Below are 17969 nucleotides of genomic sequence, written 5' to 3'. Positions count from 1 at the left end.
ACATCACAGTAGGAATGATGACATCATCCTAACAGTACCCTCCCCTCTACGGCCACCTGGCGTCCAATGAGACCCTCAAGGAAGACATCTGGAGAACAGAAATGCTGCAGACTCTGGTGGAGGGGCTCCTCAGCAGGTGGTTAGATGCAGGTGGTTAGACCCCCAAAGGGGGGGGTCAGACAGTGGAGGTGCTCTTCAGCAGGTGGTTAGATGCAGGTGGTTAGACCCCAAAGGGGGTGTCAGACAGTGGAGGTGCTCTTCAGCAGGTGGTTAGATGCAGGTGGTTAGACCCCAAAGGGGGGGTCAGACAGTGGAGGTGCTCTTCAGCAGGTGGTTAGACCCCAAAGGGGGGGTCAGACAGTGGAGGTGCTCTTCAGCAGGTGGTTAGACCCCAAAGGGGGTGTCAGACAGTCGAGGGGCTCTTCAGCAGGGGGATATCATCCAAGGATGATATCTGGAGAACAGAAATTCTGCAGACTCCGGTGGATCCTCTGGAGTCGGCCATCCCCCGGGGCACAATCCAAACATGGGAGACTGGAGACCATCAAAAGGGTCAATGCCACGGTCCGGTGGGGACCAACAAGAACTGTTCTCCTGACGCAACACCTCAAACTCCGCGGGCTCCGAAGGTGGGGCCCCAAACTTGGAAGAAGGAGCCAAAGGAACTGCAGGGGGGGGGGGGTGTCGCAAGCTCAGAGAGCGGAGCACCAGAAGGCTCCGCATAATCTAAAGGCTGAGCTTCAACTGATGTTGCCGTTCCCAAAGACAGAGAGCCACAGGAGGCTCTCCCCCGGGGGGTGGCGGTCTAGGCAAAAGGCTGGCAGAACAACTGAATCCTTCCAAACCCAGATAGGAATCCCAGGATTGAGCAGGAACCGAACGTCGACGCTTAGACCTGTAGTTAGACTGCTGCTGAAGTCCGGGCTCAGACTCGGCGAGGGAAAGAAAGGCCTACCATCCCGACCTGTAGTTGAGGTAGGACACTCACAGGTTGGGCCTCAAGGTCTTCTGTGTTGGCCACTTCAGCTGACCGCCTGGTGGGTCAGCTGAAGCGGCCGGCGGGGAAACTGGCGCCTCAGGGTCTTCTGTGTTGGCCACTTCAGCTGATCGCTTGGTGGGTCAGCTGAAGCGGCCGGCGGGGAAACTGGCGCCTCAGGGTCTTCTGTGTTGGCCACTTCAGCTGACCGCCTGGTGAGTCAGCTGAAGCGGCCGGCGGGGAAACTGGCGCCTCAGGGACTCGGCGAGGGAAACTGGCGTCTCAGGGTCTTCCTCCTTGATTGGCGGAAACTTACCCGCTAAATCCATTTCTGAGTTGTTCATACTGTCAGGCTTGGTGTTAGACATGTGGATCTATTCGCGGATAGTTGATGGCCAAGACAAACTTGGAAACTGAAGTCTCGATGAGTAGGAACGCTGTTGAACTTGATAGCTGGGTCTGCAAGGTTCGAAGTTGGGAACGGTTGCAGAGTGTTGTCGCGAGATTCGTTTAGTTTATGAACCACTGCAGAGGACCTGCAGAACCGAACTTTTATAGGTCCCGAATATGACATCACCTTGTGTTATGACATCATCAGTGAGTGAACTATGACATCACAGTAGGAATGATGACTGTAGCGAAGCTTGTGTGCTTGCTGGGGGCAAAGCTTCTGGGCTTGCCTCGTGAAGTGTGCTGGATCGTGTATGAGGGCTCACGCGCTGTGATCGGTCAGAATCACAGGGATGGAGATAGGGACCGACATGTCGGTCCTGGGATGCGGTTGAAATACCACTGGTATGACTGGGTGTAAGGCAGTCGGTCACCAGGGCCTGGCCGGTTGTAAGATGCCCAGGATTCAGTTCGGGTCCGGATTTGGTTGTGCTAATGGTTGACATTATTAGGGAAGTAAGAATACCTGAAGAAGTATGGAAGTAGAAGGAATCTCTGGAATCAAGCATAGCGTCACAGAACACCTTGTTTATATGCCCGCATTTCGGTGTATGACATCACGTCATTGGTGATGTCACAATGTTCGAGGGAGCTATGACATCATCGGTGTTATGTCTGACATCGCCGATGACCTCACAGGTGAACTCTATGCTATGACATCATTGTCATCGTTGATGATGTCATCGTCATTACGTCGTTGGCGCACCGGCTGGTAGGCATCGACTGCCCCAAGAACAGGCCTGACGGTGGGCCATTATGGACCGTTTCTACAATGACATCACAGTAGGAATGATGACATCATCCTAACAAAAATCAGATTGGCTGGGCTGTTAGGGAAGTCCGGCTCTCTGCATGCATTGGTGCATCATTCAAAATGCCCCACAAGTTGCGTCGTCCGTGGTTGGTCAATTCATATATGTCTGTCAAGCATTTTGTTTTCGTCGTTAACCACTTTTCAAGAGTCATGTAACAGACGTGGATATAAATCTACAGCTGGCTACTGCGAGACTATGTCTGCAGCAATAATCTTACAATAATATGGTGGGATTCCATCAATCGAGCATGCTCAGCACACCGCCCTATTATGCTCGAGTGACATCACTGGTGACATCATCACTGACATCATCATCGAGTGACATCATTGGTGACATCAACAGTGATTTATGACACTGATTATGTCATAGACATTGTGACATCATTAGTGATGTCATAACTCATTCACTGCAGAGGCTATAAGTACAGGAGTGTCTGCTGCTTTGCTACATTGTTTTGATCCTGTGAAGTAAGGATGGCAATGCAAATGTGTGAGCTTAAGGGCATGGTGAAGGTGGCAAAGTGCCAGCAGACTTACTACGGCACAGACTCTGGCATCCAGTCTGGTGCCACCACAGTCAGAGATGATGGCGGCACAGAGTACAGCACCTGCAAGGACTACACTATCACCACCACCATGACAAGTGACAAGCCTGACTTGGAGACTCAGGATACCATGACCCGGGCCCAGCGGGTGCGGGCGGCCATGTTCCCAGAGACGCTGGGGGAGGGGACTGCCACCCTGTCCACTCAGACAGACCCATCCCAGATGACCAATGTCCAGCGGCTGGCCGAGCCGTCCCAGCTGCTCAAGACCGCCTTCATCGATCTGATCAACTACCAGGACGCCGCCGAGCTCGCCACACGGGCTGTGCCAGAGCTTACCAAGCTGCTGAACGATGAGGACCAGGTGGTGGTCAACAAAGCAGCACTGATTGTCAACCAGCTGACCCATCAGGAGGCTTCGCGGCACGTGCTGGTGAAGTCACCTCAGATGGTGGCGGGCGTAGTGCGGGCCATGCAGAACACATGCGACATGGGGACAGTCTGTTCCACAGCCAGCATCCTCCACAACCTGTCCCACCAGAGGGAGGGTCTGCTGTCCATCTTCAAGTCTGGAGGCATCCCCGCCTTAGTCCGCATGCTCAGCTCCTCCATGGAGTCTGTGCTGTTCTATGCCATCACCACGCTGCACAACCTGCTGCTGCACCAAGAGGGCGCTAAGATGGCTGTGCGTCTGGCCGACGGTCTGCAGAGGATGGTTCCCCTCCTCAAGAAGAGCAACCCCAAGTTCCTGGCCATCACCACCCACTGTCTGGAGCTGCTGTCCTACGGCAACCAGGAGAGCAAGTTAATCATCCTTGCCAACGGGGGTCCTGAATGTCTAGTCCACATCATGAGAAACTACAACTATGAGAAGCTGCTGTGGACCACCAGCCGTGTGCTCAAAGTCCTCTCTATTTGCCCAAGCAACAAACCTGCCATTGTAGAGGCTGGTGGGATGCAGGCTCTGGGGAAACACCTTACAGGCTCCAGCCAGCGTCTGATGCAGAACTGTCTGTGGACGCTCAGGAACCTGTCTGATGCTGCTACCAAGCAGGAGGGTATTGACATTCTGCTGCAGGTGCTGGTAGGTCTGCTGAGTACAGATGACATCAACATGCTGACTTGTTCCATCGGCATCCTCTCCAACCTCACATGCAACAATGCCTACAACAAGACTCTGGTCATGCAGAGCAACGTTGTGGAGGCGCTGATCCACGCCATGCTGCGCGCCGGTGAGAAGGAGGACGTGACCGAACCGGCCGTCTGTGCTCTGCGCCACCTGACCTCACGCCACCAGCATGCCGAGATGGCGCAGAATGTTGTGCGGGTGCATTACGGCATCCCCGCTATCATCAACCTGCTCAACCAGCCCGTCTACTGGCCCGTCATCAAGGCGGTGGTTGGCCTGATCCGTAACCTGGCTCTGTGCCCAGACAACCAGGCTCCTCTGAGGGACGCAGGAGCCATTCCCCGCCTGGTCAACCTGCTGCTCAAGGCCCAACAGGACGCCCAGAAACATGGCTCGTCCACCCAGCAGACATACCAGGATGGGGTGAGGATGGAGGACATCTTGGAGGGCTGCACAAAAGCCCTGCACATCATGGCCAGAGATCCCGTCAACAGAGGCGAGATCGGCAGCCTGCAGACCATTCCTCTGTTTGTTCAGCTTCTGTACTCTCCAGTGGACAATGTGAAGCGCGTGGCGGCGGGCGCTCTGTGCGAGCTGGCCCTGGACAAACAAGCGGCCGAGGAGATCCTCAGCGAGGGAGCCTCCACCCGGCTGATGGAGCTGCAGCAATCCAACAATGACGCCATCGCCACCTATGCTGCAGCTATCCTCTTCCGTATCTCAGAGGATAAGAACTTGATGGAGCATGTGTCTGTGGAGCTCAGACCCCGCTGCATGGGAGATGGCCCACAACAGCGTCCCGATAGAAGGACCCACCCCGGTACAGCGAGCATATAAAGAACCAGAAAGAAGAAGAAAGAGAGGGAGAGAGAGAGAGAGACCGTAATGGAAAAGGAGGCAGAGGAGCTAGTCATCAGTAGAGATAATAATAATGTAATGTAAGAGACTTTTTATGTGACTTTATTGATTGCAGGAGAACAGTAATGTGGGGAAAGCAATTTTACTGATTTGTTCAATACATTGACTGTGTAATTACTTCACATCCTAAGACTTTTTTAGTTTTTTTGTTTAGTTGGCTTGTAATTTAGTTGGGGACAGCCCTACTACTACAGCAAACTACTGACAGGTCATTTGTCTTTCTAAAGTTTTTACTGAAAATTCTCTGGGGGTCCGGGTAGTGTAGCGGTAGATTCCCTGCCTACCAACACGAGGGTCGCAGGTTCGCGCCCTTGTGTTACCTCCAGCTTAGTCGGGGGTCCATACAGGCACGATTGGCTGTGCCTGCGGGTGGGAAGATGGAATGAGGGTATGTGTCTTGGTCGCTGCACTAGCACCACCACTGGTCGGTCGGGGCATCTGCTCAGGGCGGAAGGGAACGGGTGGGATGATCCTCCCACCTGCCATGAGTACAATTGGGAAGAAAATGGGGGGAATCAGAAAAAAAAAGTTTTTACTGAAATTCTGTTGAATGAAATAAAGGATAAAGGACAAATAAAGGATATAACAGAAAAAAGTGAAGTTTTCATCAGAAATGTGATGTCAGTGACCCTTGAGCAATTGTGATGTCATGTTCTATGTCATCAGTGATTATGTCACACAGATACAGACATACACACACTGCTCGATGTCACTTCTTGACATTGTGACATCGGCGCACAAATGCTCAACTGAGCATGCTCCCTGATGTCACAGACAATTGATGTCGACTGCCCGATGAGAGACACACACACACACACACACACACACACACACACACACACACACACACACACAGCCTGAGTTGATCGAGTGATGTCACTCAAACTAATTCAAATGTTAATTAAAAAGTTTATTGAGCATGCAAAGCGCATGAAATAAACTAGAAATGAGTGCGTGAAAGCGCGTAACATTTCTAGTAAGAGAGACAGACACGAAGTGAAAACCAGGGAAGAGAAAGAACATGAGTGTGTGTAGATGATTGATTATATAATATGGACAGTGTATCCATCTCCTCCTAGTGGTATGCAAAAGTGAAGCCAAAATACCCCAATCAGAGTGCTGCCATCTTGTCAGTTTTGGACCAGAGTCTGCGCAGTAGTGACCGGTGGATGGAACCGCAGTGTCAGTGTCAGGTTCCTGCCCCCCTCTGACTTTTTACATAGCTGGTTCGATCTTTCTACCAATAGTGTATATACAGTCAATGCTCTAGCTCTGTAAATATGGCACTTTACGTTTTAATAATTTTTTTACTGGTCAAAATACACCAGATTCCCACAATGAGGTCAGTTTACCAAAATTACGCCTGTATGGAAATCTGACTTTGTTGTGAGATTGAGGAACCGGACCAGCTGGTCATCTGAGCTGCTAGCAGCCAGACTTCGAGCTGCTCAGCTGGGCGACGTACATTATATGGGGTAAATTATCAATTATTTGATTATGATTTATTTCCTTTTGGAACATAAATGTTGGTTTAACAGGTGAAATCTAACAAGTGAACCTTCATGTACTGTAGGTAGGCTAACGCAGCAGGCAGCACAGAGCTGCCTTGCAGGGATATTTATTGTCTGTATACTTATAACTTAAAATGTAACAGCTATGAGGAGAGGAAGCTTGTGATCAAAGTCAAAGCACTTCCCTGAGCTGGCGTAAACCATATCCATATCCAAAAACTACTCTCCTCATGCTTTATACTAAATAAAAACCTCCAGTATCTGTGTGATCAACATAAACAGCTAACGCTAGCTGACGGCTAGTTGGGACATAGTCTGAACGCCAGCCCCATGAGACTTCTTACAGCCCGTTCACACCATATGCCGAAGCAACGCTCAACCTGCGCTGAACCCACAAGTTTCATTTCGGCGTCCTTGTTAACAGGCAAAGCCGTTCACACCACCCGCAGGCGTGCCCTGCTCAACGCACGCTCAAGCGATCTTTCAGGATTCAGTCCTATTTTCCAAGCGTGACACGTGAAGCGGCCAGGCATGAAGTCAATGGAAGTTGTGGGTGGGTTCAAGGCTCGCCGAGCGAGGCGCTGAGGAAAAGAGAAGGCTTCTTGTGTGACCGCTCAGCTTGAGCCTGCCTCAAGCTTCCGTTCTGCTTATGTTCAGCGCCAGGTGTGAACAAAGGCTTACGCTGATACACTACATTACTGCATGCTACAGATCTCTCTCTGGGTCTGGGACACTCCCCTCAGCCAGTGATTGGCCAGTGGTGGAATCAGTCTTCACCAATCAGCACCGACTTTGCGATAAGTGACGACACGGGAGGCGCAGCCCATTTTTCGAACCACTCTCTCATTGGTGCTACGACCTCCTTCAATCTCACCCCCCTAGACCTGCCCTCAAACCCCAGCAGTGGCTGTGAAGTGGCACAGACTCATTTATGTAGTTTGTGGAGCGCAGTGATTCAACGTACATAACATTTGAGTCTGGGGAGAGACTAGTCGGGACTAAGCTCTGCCATTGGTGTTGACCATTTTGGTCGGCAGTGGAGGAAAATCCCTTTCAGCTCCTTGCACGCCCTGCCATTGGCTCTGACCGACCGGCTCCACCCATTTCTGGACTCCCTGCATGTTGAATCTGTCGCTCTCAAATGCCTCCACGGCTGTGAAACAACATTAACGCTAGCTCATTGCTCCACGCTGACAATGCCCGTGAGTTTTGACAAAGATTTGGATTGTGCAATAAAGCAGGCCTGCTTGGTACTGTCGGTGGATGGTTGTAAAGATAACAGAGCCTTTTTCCCCCGCTAGCCCATAGTGAGAGTAACACCAGCCAGACTCTCTCCTGAGCGTGGGTACAGTGCGAAATGGAGATAGTTTTGGCTTCACTTTTGGGTACCTGACATCATGTCCAGCTATTATACAGTCGATGGTGTAGACTGTAGATCAGGGATGTCAGAGATACGGCCCGCGGGCCGCGAGATGTTTTGGAATATATATATATATATATATTTTTTTTTATTATTATTATTATTAAATTTGCACCCCATTATCATGAACTACGTGTGGCTAATAAGCAAGCTAAGAGTTCATTGATAAGTTAATTAACCTGCACTACAAGGAAGTATGTCAGTAGGTCATCAGGTGTAAACAAAGCCGCCATGATGCCACGCTGGAATTGAATCGCGCATTCAGCTACCTACCAAAAAACAAAAGAATCAACAAGATCAGGCGCGGACTGCATAATCGGGCACGTCGGGCAAATGCCCGGTGGCCTGGCCTGGCCTGCGCAAAAAAAAAAAAAATTGTGCCCGCATTCAGGCCACTCACTGAACAGCAGGCCAGGCGCCGCCTACTGGTTTACTAGTGGTTTTATTACTTTATTCAGGGTTAAAGTGGGTGCATCTCATTGTAAAATTGGACTTGGCCCAAATTGGGCTTCAAACAGCCCAAATTGGGCTTCAAACGGCCCAAATCTGGCTTTAAACGACCCAAATTGGGCTTCAAACGGCCCAAATCTGGCTTCAAACGGCCCAAATTTTTCGGACACCGGCACGCGCGTCGGCCCGTATTGGCCTGGCCTGCTTGGTATCTAATGCCCGGCCTGAATTATGATCCCAGTCCGCCCCTGAACAAGATGCTATCGAAAAAGAGAAAGGTTGACACGGAATGCAGGCAGTTTCAAGAGAAATGGAAAGAGCAGTATTTCTTTTGTGAAGTAAATGGGTAAATGAGTCGAATTGATTTTAGTAAAAAAAAAAATCCGGCCCCCATGAGGTCTCAGTTGAACAAATCCGGCCCTCTACCTAATATGAGTCTGACACCCCTGCTGTAGATATATGTTTCTATGACAGTGTGTGTGTGTGTGTGTGTGTGTGTGTGTGTGTGTGTGTGTGTGTGTGTGTGTGTGTGTGTGTGTGTGTGTGTGTGTCAGTGGTGGCTGGTGAGCTTGGAAACAGGGGAGGAAGCTAGTGCGGCGACCAAAGGTCACCGGCGGAAAAAAATTGGGCTTTTTTTTTCACGTGTGCGGGTGCGCGCGCGCGCATGTGTGTGTGTATATTTGCCATGTTTCTCCATGCTGTCAAGCCTCTTAGCTTTCCACCCAGTGAGGAGCATTGCATTAGCACCCAGTGAGAGGACTACAGGACGGAACAGCACCTAGCACCTGAGGCGGTCCCAGGGAAAATATGACGTGTGCTCTGCTGCTGATACTCTCACCCACAAGCAGTTTTTGCCCAAAACGCCCAAATCTCATTTTAAATTAGCATTAGGATTAGACTGTTGTGATGTCATTATTCAGTTTTAACCATCAATAATTGTTCCTTTTCTCATTATTTCATTTCTCAGAGTAAATACTGTATATTTATTTCGAGATTTTTGTCAATTATTTGTGCAGTTATGGTTATAATTAGCCTAGTTACTCACTTCTACACTATCTTAGATTGTGTTACTTATGGATGGCATGGAATTATAGTGAAAATAGATTATCCCCCCTTTTTGCTGGGACAGGGGACCCCACTTTGAAAACCACTGGCTTAGGCTAGAACTGTTGCGAGAAGGTTTCAGGATGTATCTCTATGCATTAGGCTGTGATTACTATTTATATAAATCTATTTATTCACATAGATTCATGATATATTATGGTATACAGCAGTGGTGGCTGGTGAGCTTGGATATTGGGCCTTTTTTTTTTCTCTTTTGCAGTTTGAAGACAGATTTTAACAACATACAAACAAAACAAAAGCTCAGACACAGCTGGAAAACAAAGCAAAGCATACTATTGATTGACAATTATAATATGGTGCTACCACCCATATAAGGGTGCTTACATGCTTATAAAAGCATAATGGGTTATACAAGGGGCCAAGACAAACCAGCTGAGCAAGTCACCCACCGCCCCTAACCTCATCAAGGTAGGCCAGAAACGGGTCCCAAATATGTCACTCCTATACCCTAATGTAATCTCAATAGCAGCACCAGTCTCCTTCAAGGAAACGAGATCAGTAGAAATTATTAGGCTACAGACCGCTTTACCATCTACACTGTAACAGGCAACATCAAACTTCATTTCAGTTTAATTCAATCACACAATCCTAAAACTTGGGTGCTGGCTTGACAGATTCCTCAACTGCAATATTTTTTATGGCAGAAGATGTAGCCCAGGCCAGTGTTTATCGAACTTGCTCATGTTAAGGAGCCCTAAACTAACACAAATTACACCACGCACCCCCATATAGATAAGATTTTGTTCCAGGGTCCCCTATCTGATAAGAGTTTTGCTAGATGTTTTATCAGACATTATATGAAACCCATGACGAAAATAGTCATACATTCTGTGATTGTGTTACTTATGGATGGAATTATAGTGAAAATAGATTAATCCCCCCTTTTTGCTGGGGAACCCACTTTGAAAACCACTATCTTAGGCTACAACTGTTGCAAGAAGGTGAATTTTCACACATTTTCAATGCAGATTGAGGACAAATAAGATGGATGTCCTCTGGTGCATTTTAACGTTATAGCGCACCCAGGAGAAAGAGAGTTGAAGTGGGAATAATTTCTGGCTGAGCAATGTAGGCTAATGCACCTCAAAATAAAGTAAGGTATTTAGGCTAACAGTTAGTCTGTCAGTAAAAGGTTTGATGGATGAACAAATCAATCAAAAACACTTCACTATGTCCAACATAGGCTACAAGTTTCGTTTCATTCCATTGAATTTGGCAGCGCGACATGCAAATTGCATGTTTCATTGCGTTCCATGTTTGGTTTCGCGCTGCCAAATTCAGTTAAAAAATGTGCGAGTTTAATGTAGCACTGTAGACATTTACAGATAACTAGGACCAGGGTCTAGGTTCAGATGAGCAGTATTAACTAGAGATAAACCAGGAAAAATGGACCACAGACCACGGGATAAGTTTGAACTGCCGGCTTATTTATAGAAACATTTAGTAGTAGACATACATATAGATTGGTACCACAAACACATTTAACAGACACAGGAATTAGAATGAAATCCCCTTGAAACCAAAAGCCAAAGTAAAAGATATGCAAATGTCCCTTCTTATCTCAGTTTAGTTTGATTTAAACCTATTTGAGTTTAAGAGATAATTTCCACTTATCCTTTAAGTTGTTATTTAGTTCCCTTTGAACGGTTATTTTCCCTTTGAGGTATAACTCAATTTCAAGTTATTTTCTCAGTTAGGCCTATTTTAGTCTACATTAGTTGTAGTTTTCAGTAATACAACCCATTGGCATTACCCATTCAACATCAAATAAATTGGAAAATAAAATACCACTGTGAATACAGTATCAAAATCAAAACTCAAATAGTCAGATATGTTATGATCAATAACTCAATATCACTCTTAGGTGTGGTCTCAGTCCTTGTTAAATCCTGTACCAGTCCGATGAACTTCACTGAGTGTTGCAGCACGATACGGAATGTTTTAATCCTACCGCGATCCAGGTAGAAGATGAATCAAGAGTCCTTATCCTTGGAGGTGGTCTTGCAGCAGAAGACGTCTATCCAATGTGATCTCTCCTATGGGTGGCTCGCCATCTGGTTTCCCCAGCTCAGTGTGCCAACACCAAGCGACCGATCCCCACAATAAACCTGGCCAAATCCTTCTTCAAACTCAACACAAAAACAGGAATCCAGTAGGTGACAGCAGGTGAACACAAAATCCTCCAAAAACGGGCACAAATAAAGGTTTACAGTTCCTCAACTTGCTTCTTTTGTCTTAATTTCTCTTCTCCAACATTCAATTTGCGACGGCTCTCTTCCTTGTCAAAGTGCATCTGACGCAAGAAAGAGCAGCTTTACTTTTCCTCTCTCTCTAGCAAGCAGCGCTATCGCCACTCTGATTGGCTGTTCACCATTTCACTAGTTAAAGGAACAGTACGCAAAGTAAATGATAAAATAACAATGTAACTAATATTGTGACTTCACATTGATTAACCTAATATTAATTTGCTTCAAAGTTAACCAAGGTTACACCCTCCCCCCTTAACTCTATGCAAGTCCCTTTGCATAGTGCTGATAGGGTAACTTACACTATCTCGGGTTCAGGTAACTGTGTGAGACTAGGCTCTACAAGTGAATCAGTGATAGCTCTACTTAAGTTTTGAAATAGGGATTGGACAATAGTCACTAAAGGATTCCCTAGCTCGGGATATGTCAATCTTCTTGATTGTTCTCTTTGTCTTGAGGATCTTCTCACTGTACATTGTACTTCACTTTCACTGTTTCCTGTTAGATTGACTTCCGCTTCATTTTGGTGCGTGACTTCACCTTCCACAGGTTCAGATTCACTACACCTCTCTGTATTCTGTTCAGTCAGAACTTCAGGTACATTGTCTATATTTGTCCTAACTGTTTCAGGTTCTGTTTCTTCCATACCTCTGTCCGATGTTTGTTTAGGAAGGTTTTCCTTTTCAGGTGTGTCGCTTGTGGATATGGGTTCCACTTCGGGTGAGTAGTCTCTTTCCGTTAACGTTGCATTTTCAGGTATGTTTTCAGCAGATTCCTCTGGAGCACTGTCAGAACCGGCTACACTATCTGGACGGTTTTGCTCAACAGAAGAATGGGGCTGGTCCTTTAGAGGCATAATCATTTCATATTCCTGAGTGGACCTTGGGGTTCTCAAGATCGGATCTTGAAAGGAATATGATGGATACTCATCCTCTTCTTCAGAGTTAGCCTCTGGCTCTTGGTTGTCAGGATCAGGGTCTGGATGGTGACGTGTGCTTGGCCTTCTAGGTTTGTTTGGCACAACAGGAGGTTCCTCTTCAAGAGGTGATAAGAAACCACATGGTAACAAGAGATCTCTATGCAAGGTTCTAAGGGGACCATCTTTGTTTTCTGGCTTTACTGTGTACACGGGAAGGTCTCCTTTCCGATTGACAACAACATACACAATTGCTTCCCACTTGTCAGCCAGCTTATGCTTTCCTCTTAGCCTCACGTTTCTCACGAGCACACGATCACCTACATCTAAGGTGGATTCAGTGACATGTCTGTCAAACCTATTTTTGTTCCTTTCAGCGGTTTTGGCAGAATTTTTAGTAGCCAGTTGATAACTCTCCTGAAGATGAGTTTTCAGAGCTTGGACATACTGAGAGTGAGATTTTTGATGGCTATGATTCAAGGGAACACTGAAGGCAAGATCAATAGGCAACCGAGGTTGGCGCCCAAACATCAACTCGTACGGCGTGAAACCTGTTGTTTCGTGTTTTGTACAGTTATATGCGTGTACCAACGGCTTTACAAAATCTCGCCAGTGATTTTTGTCTTCAGGTTTGAGTGTACCAAGCAAATTAACTCATTCACCGCCAATGACGTCTTTGACGTGTTATCAGAAATAGCCCTCCCCGCCAATGACGTGTTTGACGTGTTTTTGTTTTTATTGGTGCAGCGCCTGCAGCAAACACTTGCCCAGCCTGTGACACAGACACAGGTCCCTGCCTTCAAAGGGTAGCCGACAGCACGCGATCAAACACATACCGCAGCTGTTGTTTTGAAATTGAGCAAGAGGAAAAGCAGAAAACTGGTAACGCTTCCTTGTGCAGACAGGAGAAACGCCATTGAAACGCCCTCGGCGCGCTGCACGAGCTGGAGTCGCCTTCCTCTGTGCCAGCCAGGAGAAAACGGGAGAAAGTAATCAAGAGATGTGTTTGATCATCGGAGGAATGAGGAAATGATCGATCAGTTTGCGAGGGCGGTGAGGACGTGTTGAATAGCCGAGGGGAAAACGGGAACGATCAAATAGCAGAGAGGATATGACAGGGAGACATGGACGAGGACGGGTGTACCAGAACAAATCAAAATAAACACAGGAACAGCTAGGCAGCAGCGGGCAGAAGGCAGTCACAGCAGCCCGCTGTCCTTCTCAAGAGCTCTTCAGTTGGTTCATGAAATCGCTGGGCTGCGTGCCCTCCAGTGTTGCTCCTGGCCAATCCCAGCGCCACAGGGCGTGGTTATTGCTTATCCTATGTGGGGTTAGAAATCTAAAAGGGGGATCGTGTGTGTGTGTGTGTGTGTGTGTGTGTGTCTGTCTGTCTGTCTGTCTGTCTGTCTGTCTGTCTGTCGGTGTGTCTGTCTGTCTGTCTGTCTGTCTGTCTGTCTGTCTGTCTGTCTGCACACTCACACCGAGTAAACTGTATTGTTGAATGTAAAAAAAAAGCACTTCATGTGTATATATATATATATATATATATTTTTTTTTGTCATTTGTGTCCTAACGAATAATATTTACATGTCTGATGTCAATACAGTTCAAAATAAAAGAATTGAGAGTGAGTTATGCCTGAGATTGTGCCCTTTTACAAAAATTGCCTTTTCTCCTGTTTATTTTCTCTGGGAGACCTTCTGGGGGAAAACAGGGTGTATATAAATGGCTATAAGTAGAGTACAGAACATGCTAAAAGCTCACTTTTTTTTCCCTGGTGAACCCAGAGACGTACATCTTCATTTTGAGGTATTGCAAATCACTCTGGTGCTAATAGATAATTTACTGTGGGTCTTGAAAGATGACCAACAATTATGAAAATCTTTGGCCTGTGCTAAATATTGGCAGTCCTAAACTGGCTCTGAATGAGTTAAGAAGTGTCCTATTGAACCTTTCTACAGGGTTTCCCCTTGGATGGTAGGGTGTGGTTCAGACTTTATGGATGCCTGCAAGATCACAGAGCTCTTTGATAGTCTTAGATTCAAAATCTGGCCCTTGGTCACTATGCAATTTTTCAGGGATGCCATAGTGAACTATAAAATTTTCCCAGAGGCATTTGGCTACTGTCCTAGCTTTTTGATTAGGAGTAGGGATTGCCACTGCATACTTTGTAAAGAAGTCAGTGATCACAAGGACATCTTTTGTATTGCTTCGGTCTGGCTCTATCGATAGAAAGTCTATACAGACCAACTCAAGAGGTCTAGTAACCTGGATGTTTACTAGAGGCGCTGCCTTCTCTGGCAGGGCCTTTCGACAGACACAGCGGCTGCAACTCTTAATCTTCTTATCGATGTCAGTAGCCATTCTGGGCCAGAAGAATCTGGATCTTGTGAGGTCAAGGGTGCGGTCGATACCCAAATGACCCATGTCGTCATGAAGGCTTCGCATAACCATGTCTCTCAATTCCTCTGGTAGAACTAGCTGGTGTTGAGTTTCCTCACCAACTTGCCTCTTCCTGTAGAGAATGTCATTCTGCAGTTCAAGTTTATTTATCTCTCGCAGAAGGAGGGGAAGCTCTGGCAATTCTCTCCTTACAGCTGGAGGTGAGGTCTCCCCGGTTTCCAACTGACAGATAACTTCATAGATAGCAGGATCGGCTCTCTGCTTTTGTTTCAAATCCTTCTCCGATATGCTGGAACCGACAGGACATCCGTCATATTGCTCAAATATGTCTGGAATAGCTTCAGCTGACATGGCAAGAGATGTTACAAGAGAAACAATGGGACCACTTTCATATGGGTTCACAGGGGGGCAGATTAGGTGTTTCTCACAGACTGCACTAACAGTGTTATGGGAGATATGAGTGAAATCGTCAGACTCGGGTAGGTGTTGATATATGAACTGACGAATTCGCTCCTCCTCTTTCTGAGAAACCAGATAATTGACAGGTTCACCATGGGGACGACGTGAAAGACCATCAGCGTCAAGGTTACGTTTCCCTGCCCTGTACTGAAGCTGGAACTCAAAAGTGGATAGATCAGACAACCAGCGGTAGCTTGTTGCATCTAACTTAGCCGTGGTCAAAATGTAAGTTAGTGGGTTACTGTCTGTGACTGCTGTAAAAGAGCCTCCATACAAATAATCACAAAACTTCTCAGTTACAGCCCACTTGAGTGCAAGAAACTCAAGTTTGTGGGCTGGATAGCAAGATTCGCTCTTTGACAATCCACGACTGGCGAATGCAATAGCACGCATCTCTCCTTCCTGCTCTTGATAGAGTGCTGCTCCTAGCCCAGTTGTACTTGCATCCGTGTGTAATACATACGGCAGCTTTGGGTTGGCAAAACCTAACACTGGGGCTGTAGTGAGTCTGTCAATGATTCTTTCAAAAGCTTGTTGACAGCTGTCTGTCCACCTTCCTCCAAAAGGCTCTTTTGGCTGGAAGTACTGACCCTTGTTCTCTTTTACTGCACTACTCGGTCTAAGGGGTGGGTACCCGGCAGTGAGGTCATTCAGTGGCTTCACTATCTTAGAGAAATCCTGGATGAAACGCCGGTAATAACCGGCGAAACCTAGGAATGAGCGCAGCTCTTTGAGGTTCCTTGGACTTGGCCAGGTTTTTAGGGCCTCAACTTTCTGGGGGTCTGTTTCAACGCCATCCTCGGACACAATGTGTCCTAAGTACCTCACTGACTTTTGGAAAAATTTACATTTCTCCAAGGACAATTTCAAGCCGTATTCCTTGAGACGGTTGAGTACATGGAGAAGGCGGGTTTCGTGCTCTTCGAGAGTTTCTGAAAACACTATCAGATCGTCCAAAAACACCAGGACTTCTTTTAGGTTGGTATCACCCATACACTTCTCCATCAACCTTTGGAATGTGCTGGGGGCGTTAGTTATGCCTTGGGGCATCCTATTAAACTCCCAGAACCCCAATGGACACACAAAGGCAGTTTTGTGTTTGTCAGCCTCATCTACCTCTATCTGGTAGTAGCCTGACTTGAGGTCTAAGACAGAGAACCATTTGGAACCTGTGAGTGCAGAGAAGGCCTCCTCCAGATGAGGTAGAGCATAGGCGTCCTTGATGGTATGTAGGTTTAATTTTCGGTAATCGATACAGAGTCTTACCTCCCCATTTTTCTTCCTAACCACCACTATAGGTGAAGAGAAAGACGACTCAGACTCCCGAATTACTCCTGCCTCTCTCAGCTCCTGCAGGTGTCTCCGCACCGCATCAAGATCTTGTGGCCGTAGGGGCCGAGGTCTATGTTTAAAGGGGGTCTCGTCAGTTAACTTGATCTGGTGCTTAACTTTGTCTGTTCGACCAAAGTCAGAATCATGTTGGGCAAACACTTCTGGCATAGCACTAAGCTTTTGCTCTATCCTCTCTCTCCATTCAGTTGGAAGTGGAGAGTCACCAAAGTCAAACTTTAACTCTGAATTTTCAGGAGCCTTTGCGAGGCTATCTGAGTGTGCTGTAACAGTGGGGTTTTGCTTACTTGAAATTACCTCCTGCAAGGCATGGATTTCGGCTATGACACTCTTTCCTGGAATGATGATGTCATGCTTGCTTTCATTACGCAGCACTACTGGTAACTTTTGTGATGGATTTTCAGGGAGACTGAGTAAACAGCTTGTAACTAACAGGCCTCCTGGTAAGGAAGATAATGAAGGGGGTTCAACTACCATCCACCTGTCTGAAGTTTGGCTGTTGACATGAACTGACCCTTCCAAGACACAGCTTTGACCTGCAGGGACTACTTCAGGACCTTTTCCTGAAAGTCTCACTAGCCCTATGCTGCTGTTCTCTTTTTGTTGGTTCCTTTGCTGCATTACAGTATGTTCAGAACAGCCCTGTAACCATATGGGAGAGCTTGGGGATCTGTACTCATCATTAGACTATCCTCATACACTAAATCTAAAGTGTTAGTGCCTATCAAGAGTGTGGACTGTGCATTAGACCGTGTGTCCGGGACAACTAAAGCATAGGTGGACACTGTGATTTCAGTGCCGAAACAGTCTTTGGGAAAGGTGACGTCTACCTCTATAAAGCCTGAATAGGGCACATTTTGACCATTTGCAGCCTCTACCTCTAACAGCTCATTCAAGGGGTGGATGCTCAAGTTGGAGAGGTTGTTCTCATAGAATGACTGCGGTACTGTGGTTACTTGCGATCCTGTGTCAAGAAGGCAGTTGCAAGCCTGTCCATCAATGAGTACATGAGCAGTGTACTTAGCTCCGATCAGACCTTTAGGTATTTTCACAGCTCTTGTGTGTGAAAACTTTTTCTTGCCTTTGCGTTCAGTATTAGAGGTGGGACTGTTGTCATTGTCCTTAGCACTCATTTGTCCCACAATGAGGGCTACATTGTGTTTAAAGACTGGGGCCGGACTGAGTCATTTTGACTGTCCCACAGGGCCTGTTTCTCCCTTAGTTGCTTCCTCTTAGCAGCTACTAGGGATGGATTTG

The 17969-nt window shown here is 47.0% G+C and overlaps 1 protein-coding gene and 1 pseudogene across 2 annotated transcripts in view; one reads left to right on the top strand and one right to left on the bottom strand.

The window, feature by feature from the left end:
• nav3 (neuron navigator 3) overlaps positions 1-17969 on the bottom strand; it is a gene marked incomplete at its 5' end in the record, with an annotated part of 744909 nt that overhangs the window by 480654 nt on the left and 246286 nt on the right. The gene's annotated exons all lie outside the window — the stretch shown is intronic.
• The window catches only part of LOC310791272 (junction plakoglobin pseudogene), a 36338-nt pseudogene continuing 21083 nt past the window's right edge, over positions 2715-17969 (top strand). The window contains exon 1 of the transcript in view: positions 2715-4734. The product of the transcript in view is annotated as a junction plakoglobin pseudogene (transcript). The remainder of the gene's footprint in view (positions 4735-17969) is intronic.

This window comes from Poromitra crassiceps, assembly GCF_964638095.1.
Source record: "Poromitra crassiceps genome assembly, chromosome: 2".
In the NCBI taxonomy this organism is placed as follows: Eukaryota; Metazoa; Chordata; class Actinopteri; order Beryciformes; family Melamphaidae; genus Poromitra; species Poromitra crassiceps.
The sequence above is the reverse complement of the archived record's forward strand: the minus strand, read 5'-3'. Positions and strand labels throughout refer to the sequence as shown.